The 7,917-nt window shown below is 42.3% G+C and overlaps 1 protein-coding gene across 3 annotated transcripts in view; it reads left to right on the top strand.

Moving 5' to 3' along the window:
• The first annotated feature begins 3,504 nt into the window (after positions 1-3,504).
• Positions 3,505-7,917, top strand: part of KEL (Kell metallo-endopeptidase (Kell blood group)) — a 54,671-nt gene continuing 50,258 nt past the window's right edge. Inside the window, exon 1 of one of the 3 annotated variants that reach the window (XM_089488881.1) lies at positions 3,505-3,572. The gene's annotated coding sequence lies outside the window, so the exon portion shown is untranslated. The remainder of the gene's footprint in view (positions 3,573-7,917) is intronic. The other 2 variants (XM_089488882.1, XM_089488883.1) reach the window with 2 other exon arrangements.

Below are 7,917 nucleotides of genomic sequence, written 5' to 3'. Positions count from 1 at the left end.
GCCATGCCAGCATTAGGAACAGCCCTTGTTGTCTCCAGTGGTGGCACATGCACATGGCTGCACTGCCACTAGGGACAATGGGATTTCACCTGAAGTCCTATTGTCTCTCGGGCAGCACAAACATATGCATGCATTGCCGTGAGGGACAATAGAACTTGAGTATCTGTGGATTTTGGTATCCATGGGGGAGCGGGGAGGGGGAGTCCAGAATAGATCCCCTGTGGATACCGAGGTCCCACTGTATTTCAAAAGTAGCAAGCATCATTTGTTTCAATATAACAAGCAATGCAACCCTGTTACTTTCTGAAGTTATTTTTCAAGGTCATGTTACCCAAAAGACTAGGATTCAAGAAGGGCACCTACAATTAATATTCAATAGTGGAATTATGGCCTGTGCTGGTGCTGATTTTAGGGTTAGGGACTGCGCAGCAACCACATGTTCCTTAATCCTAAAATGGTGTGGTGCTTATGTAACAATGGTGGTGCCCTCTGTACATGTAAGTGCTTAAGCACCATGCGGCATCCACACATTGCCACGTAACGCTTACATAACGAGTGAGCCTGTGGCACACTTGTTACGTTGCTCCTGCAGCTCAAAAAGAACCAGGTTTTTCCGGGTTCTTTTTCTTCTGTAGGGAAGCTGCACAGTTTGGCAGCTGTGGCTTCCCTCCAGAGGAAATTAGGCTGCCAGTAGGCCGCCCTTTTTGGGCAGTCTGTCCCTCGCCTATGTTAGCTCAATTAAGTCAGCTAAGAGGGTTTGGGCAACTGAAAGTGGGGTTCAAGCTTGTGTATACCAGTTCTGAAGAACAGAACTCCAAAGCACAAGGTCCAAAATAGTTTTATTTATGAGTCAAAGGTAGTCACCATTCACAGAAAAACATTCACGCACAGTGCAAGGACTAACAAAATGAAAAGTCACCATCTTGAGCCCCTATATTGGGAGAAAGATGGGATATAAGAAAATGAAATAATAATCATGATAATAAAGTGGTAGCAGATATCAATTTAAGTGGTTGCAGAGGACAATACTGTACCAACTTCAGATGCAGAGCTCTAGTTAGGGGATATTGGGACGACAACTGACTGTGCATACTGCCTGGGGATCTTGGCATGGCAAGCAATTCTGAAGAATCAAGCAAGATACAGACAGAGTGTCTGTCTGACCTCAAGCGCGAATGAACTGCTGATGTCTAAGCAGGCATATTTATATGGCAAAACCTGTCCTGGTACAAAATTCAGGATTAAGAGGAGAATGTGAAGAGAAGATGTGAATGCCACACAATCAGTGCAAATTTCATTGTGCAAAGGAATTTTCAGAGGAAAGTGTACTTGCATTTCTGCTCATCTGTAAACACAAAGTCTAACACCCACCATCCCTCTTATCGGTGAAGGTATTATGCAGATTCCAATCTTGAACAATTTGTCCTTGACTACATGCTCTTGACCTCCCACATGCTGATCCTCCCAGATCTCCTCACTGTATATGGCACATCTGTTTTCCCACACTGGGACACCTTCATGGCTACATGCTCTAAACATCCCTTTTGATATCACCTTGATATCAAAAAGAGGGAGGGAGCCTAGACCTTGGAGTCACAGCCCCCAAAGCTTTAAGGGCTTTTAAGAGGAATTTTGATAGGACTTTACCAAGCTTTATGAGAGTCCTCTCTTGAAAAATTAATGGTGTTTGAAGGGTGAGTGAGCAGAAGTGGGATGTTTTTGGTTTTCAGTTCTGATTATTCCTTGCCTTTCCTAGCTAGGGCTGTTGGAAGTTGTAGTGCAACAACATCTGGAGGTGTAGTGAGTTGATCTTCTGTCACCAGATGGATGGGTTTGGAATCCTTTTGAGCATCATGGTCAAATGTTAATAGCTGTGCAGTGGTATAGAAAGGAGTCCTTGGTGGACTCCCATGTAAACAGCCATGTAGAATTAGATTCCTGGCCACAGATAGTCTGAGTAGAAGTAGCTGTTTAAGGATCTGGTTCTGCCATTGGCTATAAGGGGATCCTGGGATCCTCAGCAAAAGGGCTGGAATACTTCTCTGCTGTATAGAATCTGTGGTATCATTTGCCACCAATAAAGCTCCTCCTTATAGCAGTCACAAGTGTCATTGTTCAATGCCAAAAAAAGTCTTAGTAAAATGTGGAATTACACCCAGTTCTGGCACAGGCTTGCATGACCTCCACCTACAATGAACACCTGGGAGGGGGTGGAAAACAGAAATGAAACACAGGAGATGAGTGGGAAAATTTAATGGAGCAACTCAGTGCATGTGGAAAGAGCCAATCTGGAGCCACAGACTGCCCTAAAACCTTTCCTGAGCTGGTACTTTCTATATGTGTTGGGTTACAAACCAGCTATCTCCAGCCAGCAATCAGAGTATAGAACTGGAAAAATACCAGGTTGGTGAAAGCAACTTAAATTCCTCAAAAGAGCACTTCAAGAAGCTGACAATGAGAGGTGTCACTTCCAAGTGCTAATGTAAAGTATTATATGCTATTTTAATTTTTCTGTCTTTCCTATGGTTAATAATATTTATGGTAACATTAATGATTGTCAACTTAACAAGCTAAAAAATTCTCCCACCCAACATTAATGCAAGTAGATCAAAGTTTTGATTCCACTAATGGTTAATAAAGAGCATTAGGACTTTTGTACTAAAATGCCAGTCTCTGACAAGAGACACATGATAGTCGGCATCCCTAGCACTGTGCTTGACAGCATACCCTAAACTGGTTTAACTAAGGAGCTTATCCCATGATGTTTTAATTTGTCTTACCTCTATCTGGTTTAAACCTTAATTCGGGTAGCATCGTGATATTATCAGATGGTTTTTGCTACCTAAAAACCAGCCCGGGTCCATCCCCACTTCCAGGAGCACTCCGCTGGTCATTTCCTCAAGCCAGAAAACTCCTGGATCCTAAAACAGCCAAGAGGAGCAGCTCTGGAAGCAGTGATGGACCCAGGATGTATTTGGGTGGCAAATTTGGCAGCAAAAACCGTCTGATAAAATTAAGATGCCACCTGAATTAACATTTAATCCAGATAGAGATATGTCAAATTAAAATGCCATGGGATAAGCTCCTAATATGCTCCTCCTGTAGGAAAGTTGACTGCATGTTGTTATTGGTGCTGTGTGCCTTCAAGTCATTTCTGAATTATGGAGACCCTAAGGAGAACTTATCATGATATTTTATAGGCAAGTTTCTTCGGGGGGGGGGGGGGGGGCTGCCATTGCCTTCCTCTGAGATTGAGAGAGTATGATTTGCTCAGGTCATCCAGTGAGTTTACATGGCAGAGCTGGGATTTGAACTCTGGTCTCCAGAGTCATAGTCTAACGCTCAAACCACTACATCACAGTAATTGTTATCTCATAAGAACCCAACTCTCCATGTGCAAGTCAAGGATAAGCACATGCTGAGCTGTTTGGAGGTGTGTCCTACGCTGGAGGAACCTGCTGAAGAGCTAAATAGAAGGCTTTAGTAATTTGCATCTATGGACTCTACGGTAAGAGACGTTGCCTTCATTTGGCTCAGAAGAGTGAAAGAATACAACTGGACACCTTCCTCAGGTACTGCACTTGCGAAACCTCCAGGATGCAGCTGGCTGCAGCAATAGGCTTTTGGAGGCAGATTTATCTCAATCCATTGCAAATAGTGCATATACTGAACTATAAGTCAACCTCATGTATAAGTCAAGGACAGGTTTTGGAGTCAAAATTATGGATTTTGATGTGATCCATGTTGAGGGGCATATAACAAGGGATCGAAAGGAAAAGCAAAGGAAAACAATGCCAAAGAACTTAGAAAATCCCAGCAGGTATAACTGTTTGTTCTCATCCTAAAGGCTGGATAGATAAGAAAGTAGAGGGGGGGTGTGTTTGTCAGTGCTTCCAGGACAGATTATACTCAAGCCTTTCACCAAGACATGGATCCTTTTTAAACTGAGCGTTACAGTATTTACATCGACCCATGAATAAGTTAACTTGGGGTTTTTGGGGTCATTTTTTGAGTAAAATATCTAAAGTATATACATTAAGTGGATGCTTTCTTAGACATGATTCAAAGCCTCCCCTAAACATTTTCAAAATAATCTTCAGAGAAGGAAAAGTGAAGAACAGGCTGTATACAGTAGGCCCTCTGCATCCATGGATTCTTTCTCCAAGCAAACCTTGATTTTGCCATTTTACATTAGGGACACCATTTTACCATGCCATTGTATTTAATGGGACTTAAGCATCCACAGTTTTTGCTATCCTTGGGGGTTCTTGGAACCAAATCCCAGCAGAGATTAAGGGCCTCAAAAAATGAATTTTTTGAGGAAAGCTTTCGGATATAAGGAGTCATGATCTGTTAACTTTCTGCAGTTGACAGGATTCCAATTTCAGAGTGACCAGATGTCCTCACCACAAAGGAGGACAAGGCACTGCAAAACATAGGACCTTCAAGAAAAATGTAGGACATGCCTAACATAAAAGCAAAAAAATACTCATATAAATGTAAATTCATGCTTCTCAGTCATGCTCAAAATGGAGGACATTTTGGAATTCTTCCTAGACAGAAGGTTGAAATGTAGGACATGCCCTGGAAAAGGTGGACATCTGGTCACTCTGATCATGTTGGGATTAGAGCAGAGCCACATTCTGTTCCTTGTTTGGATCATAATTCTAGCAGCAGAAGTTGGGATTTTCTGTGCCTCTGACAATGCAATCTTATATACAGTTGTCCCACCATATTCGCTAGGGTTAGGGGAACAAGTCCCCCGTGAATATGGAAAAACCGCAAATAACAAAAACACTGTTTTTACCGGAGAGGACCCCTCTCTAGGAATCTCTAGGTCCTCCAGTGCAACTCTGTGGTCAATGTCCAACATATACTGACCATAGAATGGCATTGGAGTAGCTACAAATGGTCTTTCAGTGCAACTTTTAGTTCAAGTTGACCACAGCGTTGCACTGGAGGACCTAGACAGTCCTAGAGAGAACATATTAATCAAATCTGTGAATAATCAAATCCGCAAATATCAAAGCCGCAAATATGGAAGGATGACTGTATATCTACTCACAAGTATGTTACTGCAGCCTTAAAGCATAATTCTAAGTCAAAATTCAATCTGTCAGTGAACATGTGCACCCCAAAATTTCCCAGATAAAAATAATGATATTATAGATAATTCACTCAGTGTTGCTTTCTGTGACATATTGCTCAAAGGCTTTTTTTTCTAGTGGTGTGTTACTATATTTATTTACCCTCCACTGATTTTTTTTTAAAAAGCCAAAGGGCATTTCATTTTTTAGACACATATATTGTTGTTGTGTGTCTCTACGTCATTTTTGACTTAAGGTGATCCTCAGCTGACCACATCATAGGGCTTTCTTGGCAAGTTTCTTCAGAGAGGGTTTGCTTTTGCCATCCTCTGAGGCTGAGACAGTGTGACTTGCCTAAAGTCACCCAGTGGTTTTTTATACTCAAGTGGTGAACTGAACCCTGTTCTGCAGAGTCATAGTCCAATGCTCAAACCACCACACCATGCTGGCTTTCACAGATATACCAAACACAATTATTTTATGTTGTCAGTACAGGTATACCTCAGTTAATAAAGTAGATTTGCTCCTGGGCATTACTTCTCTAACAGAAAATTGGATACCAGAGGCAGAAATAATATGAGGAAAAGAGTGCTAAGTGCCTACACCACAAAAAAAGAACAGCAATTCAGCATGTTTCAGCAAACTTTTTATTCAAACACTTGCGATTATGCGTATGTGAAACAAAACAACTAGGTCAGGTAAGCTTTGCATAAGGAAACAAAGATATCTGATCCTTCTGAGGATATATTTTTCTTTATTTCACCAGCCTCCACTTGTCTTATGATTTCCATTTTGAAAGCCAGATTTACAGATCTATGCTTTTTAAAAACGTTATTTTAATATGCTGGGGGGAGATGGCAAGGCATGCTAATCTGCTTTCCCTTTCTTTCTCTGTTTGCTGTTGCTGGAGGTTCAGTATGGGATTCTAGAAGCAGCTGCTGTTTATCTTATCTATTGTAGGAAAGCATGCTTCCATTCATTCCTAGCTTAGGCTTTATTGCATTGTATACTACAGAGATGCTCCTGTAACTCAGCTCTGAAAGTCTGTGTTTCTCCAGCCTGCCTTAACCACCGTCTGAGTGCTGATGTTGCTAAAAAAAAATCAACAACTTCCAGCTAGATGGAGGACAAGGAGAAAAGGGAGGGGCTGACTGGGCATAAAAAGACTTTGCAAAAAGTAATTTCTTTGTCAGAGGCTTTGTTAACTGAGGTATGTCTGTAGTTTCAAGTGAACCTTGCCAATTACAGTACTGGAAAAGTTCTGCAATCTTAGGGGCTTGACAGATGGTCCCAAAGGAGTGGCTTTCTGCTGCCCCTTTCATTGCTGGATTGGGGCTGCGGCAACTGCACGCCGTGCCCCAATCTGGCGTTTTCCCAGCTCTAAAAAGACTGACAAAATGCTGCTCCTTTTAGAGCTGGCAAAAAGCTATTTTCGGTGTTTCTTTGGCACAGCATTTCTAAACAATGCACCAAAGAAATGGCGTGGCACTGCCCACCATCTTTTTGGGCAGGTGGCATGACACTACATCAGGGTGTGCAGTGTGTGCTCACCATGCCCCCACTCCACCCCAATGTTGCTGATTTTCGCTGGTCTGTTTAGCCCCTTAGTGTGTATTAGACATAAGAGGTACCATGTGATTTAATTTCTAGAGACCTCAAGAAGGAAGTTCAAAAGTAAGACTGGAACTCATGCTGGATTATTTTTAAAAACCCTCTCCTCCAAATCTGTACCAAAGGCAAATTAGGGACATTGATCCCCAGGCATGGATACTAGAATCTAGGGCAGTTAGGCATAGGTCTGAGCCAGTGATGGTGAAACTTTTAGAGACCGAGTGCCCAAACTCAAAGGCATCCCTGCACCGGCACCCAGTGCCGAGGGGTGGGACTTCTGGGGGAAAGAGATGGGACTTCTGGGAGTGGGACTTCCACCTTCTGGAGGTGGGGCTTTCAGGGGCAGGACTTCACCAGAGACAATAAAGGCACAGGAGGGCGGGAAAAGAGGAGGAACAGGCACGTGCCTCCTCCTACTCTTCCCTCACCCTCCCATCTCTTCGTGTGCCCTCAGAAATGGCTTCATGTGCCAGAGAGGGCACAAGTGCAATAGATTCATCACCATGGTCTAGGCTGACCATATTTCCTTGAGACAAAAACAGGACATTGGGCTGGCAAAAACAGGATAGGATCCTGTAATATTCCATATTTATGAAAAAGTAAGACAATAATTTCAGTCTTTCAATACGTACCTTATCATAAAAACGTTTCACACTACAGGACACTTTTTTTTGACAACCACAATTTCAAAGAAGGATCTTCAAACTGTTTTCATAATATAATAAGGCATTTTCCCCTTGAAAATAGGACAAAACTGACATTTATATTAAAATGATCTGATGGTTTGAAAATGTGTGTGTGGGGGAAGGTACTGTCCCATTTAAAACAGTATGTATGATCAGCCTACATAGGTCCCTTGTGGCTAGTGGGTATCAGATACACTGAACTAGCATGCCAAGAAATTCTCCATATGTAATAGTAATCTGATGGCATGCTATCTGCAAGTACCTTTGACTTTTGTGGCAGAGAATGGAAGAAAAGAAGTGAGATTGGCTTCTCTCTTATGTTGTTGTGTGCCTCCATTTTTTCAAATTTTATTTATGCCAACCCGAAAATCATGGGGGATTCTTGGAAAGATTTGTTCAGAGGAGGCTTGCCATTGCCTTCCTCGTATTACTTTTGAAATTTCCTCCCTGTAGTGGTTTTAGCATTGGTGGGAAGTGACACCATGAGTTACTGAACTGGGTCATGCCAACCCTAGTGATGCCACTGTTTGAAA

The sequence above is a fragment of the Sceloporus occidentalis genome, unplaced genomic scaffold (assembly GCF_023333645.1).
Source record: "Sceloporus occidentalis isolate IW3139 unplaced genomic scaffold, rSceOcc1.0.p SCAF_1, whole genome shotgun sequence".
NCBI lineage: Eukaryota > Metazoa > Chordata > Lepidosauria > Squamata > Phrynosomatidae > Sceloporus > Sceloporus occidentalis.
This window is presented reverse-complemented; position numbering and strand designations above follow the sequence as displayed.